Below are 2,500 nucleotides of genomic sequence, written 5' to 3' on the forward strand. Positions count from 1 at the left end.
CCAGTGGTCAGGAGGGTTATATATCCAGGCTGATGTTCCTGCCGTCATTGACTTTAGTCCTGCGCCGAGCGCTGTGCTGTGTAGCTCGTCAGCCCAGTGCTGCTGTGATGCCTTTCGAGATGCTAAGTTCACCTTTTTAAGGATCCGCTTGAGTTTCTGCGTCAGCTGTTCAACCATCTGCGTTCGCAGGATTCCTTTAACTTGCTCGTCCCCTCGGGTTGTCAGGCGCTCAAGGCGTCGCAGATATACAGCAGAGACATGCGTTGTGAGGGCCGGTATACCGAGTCCGCCACTCTTTAACGGAGCGTGGATGTACGGTGTTGGTGTTGTAACCGGCAGATGGAGAATTTCTTTAACAAATCTCACAACGCAGTTGTCGATGTAATTTAACTTTTTCCTGTTTATGTCCGGGGTCTGCATTCCGTGATGCAGACTCGGAATCAGGTATCTCTGCAGTATATTCAGCTTTTGCCATGGTTTGAGTGCGCTCTTTTTCAATTTATCGAGCATGCCTTCCAACTTCGATGGGGACGGGGCTAGTGCACCACAATAGGTATAGTTATGACCTAGGTATTTTAACTGTGATGCCACTCCCAATGTTGGTACGGGAGTGCCATTGATACGCAGGTATTGACGCGTATCAACTACTAGCCTCTTAGTTCCAGGAACGTTCAGGTTTTGGAACGCTGCGCATTTCGTCACGTTAACTTCAAAGCCGTGCTTCTTGAAGAAAGACTCCACAATTCTAATTTGGTTTCGCATTGCAGATATATTTGGTGCAACAATTACGATGTCGTCAGCAAATGCCAGTGTAGTCACTTGGACTCCATTGATGTCGATACCTTCCTGTTCGCAGAGTTCTTTTAGCAGGTCGTCGAGGACCAGGTTGAATAGAAATCCCGACATAGGATCGCCTTGCTTTACGCCTCTGCAGATCTTTAGCGGTTCAGATCGGTGTCCATGGCATTCGAGAACAGTGGTCACATCCTTGTAGGTGCACTTTACATATTCCAAGGTCTGCGCGTCTATTCCTCTTTTAACTAAAGCGTCGACAATAGATGTTATATTGACAGAGTCAAACGCTTTCGCGAGATCTATGGAAAGAATTGTAAAGGCTCTACCTCTCCCTCTACAGCTCTTGATGAGGGATTGCAGGATTGTGCTGTTCGCCATTATACCGTCTGTCTTCGAGAACCCTCTCTGAACGTGGGATAAGCGAATTTCGCTTTCCAGGCGTGTCGTTATAATCTTATTTAACAGGCGTAGTATCCTACTCGAGATCGTAATGGGCCTCCACTGCTTGGGGTCCGTAAGGTCCCCGTTCTTGGGTAGCAGTGTCGTCCTATTCAACCTTAGAACAGGGGGTATGATCCGCATGCCCCATATGATGTTTAGCAAGGCATGCAGATCGTGACGTGGCATTTGTCTGAGCATCAGCCTATCGATGCCGTCAACACCAGGCGCGGATTCCTTTAACTTGGCCAGCTGCTCATGGACTTCTACATAGGACACGGGGTAGGATAGATCGATTTTGCTGGTGGCTTTACATTTAGCAGGCCTCCAGCTCAGATCCTTTTTAGCAAACAGTTTCTCGTAGAACTTGGTAAACTGCTCCATTGTTGGCATTTCCGTAGCGTTCAACGGGTTTCCTGTGAGGATATGCTCCGCTACCTGGGTCGGATTGTGCTTGTACAGCTTTTGAATCCGAGCATATTGGTTCGACTTTCTTTGGCCGCGGTTAGCATTTCCGTGAACGTTCGGTGTTGTATATTGCCCAGTGGCTTTTCTGCGTTTATCACAGCCACCTTTTTTGACATGTTTGTCATTGGAGCGTTTAGCCTTGTTCTTACTGTTTCTACCCTTACCAGAGCTGGTGTTCCGCTCCGGTATTGTCGTTATGTATTCGTCCAGCAGTGCCAGGATATCCGACTCGGGAGCATCTTTAAGCACGGCCTCGATTACGTTGGACATTTTGCTCGTGGTGTCCTTCTGCACGGCACGGAGGAGATCTCGCGTCTCAACGGACGCTATGGCATGCCAGACAGGATCGGCGTCAACGTTTTGACTCCCCTGATCCGGCTCTCTCTCCGTGTTCCGATGCGTCGGTTCACTCACAGGCTCGGTCGGTTGTGCTTTAGGTTTTAGCGGGCACTCCTTCCGGCTGTCCTCATTGGCAACGATTTCAAGCTCTGTCGACAGATATGCCTTGTAACAATCCCTAGATCGCAGCTTCTTTATTCCGTCAGGTGTTCGACCGGAGGTTTTAGCAAGTATTTTAGCTATTTCTACAACCTTGAGCTTTGATCTGTCAGGGATTCTGGCCTCGGTGTACGCCAGTTCTTTTATCTCGGCATCTGTGTACCTAGCTTTAGACGTTGCCATCCTTTTATCACGCAATTCGAGATCCGTCCTGTTATAGTGCTCCGTGTGAGCCTTGCGCTGGTGAAGCCGCATACCGGCGTAGGTCTTGTACGCCTTGAGGCAGACTTCGCACTTGAAG

General features: G+C 49.0%; 1 pseudogene; it reads right to left on the reverse strand.

The window, feature by feature from the left end:
- The window catches only part of LOC143306617 (large subunit ribosomal RNA), a 7,820-nt pseudogene that overhangs the window by 1,968 nt on the left and 3,352 nt on the right, over positions 1-2,500 (reverse strand).

This window comes from Osmia lignaria, unplaced genomic scaffold (genome assembly GCF_051020975.1).
Source record: "Osmia lignaria lignaria isolate PbOS001 unplaced genomic scaffold, iyOsmLign1 scaffold0013, whole genome shotgun sequence".
Taxonomy (NCBI): domain Eukaryota; kingdom Metazoa; phylum Arthropoda; class Insecta; order Hymenoptera; family Megachilidae; genus Osmia; species Osmia lignaria.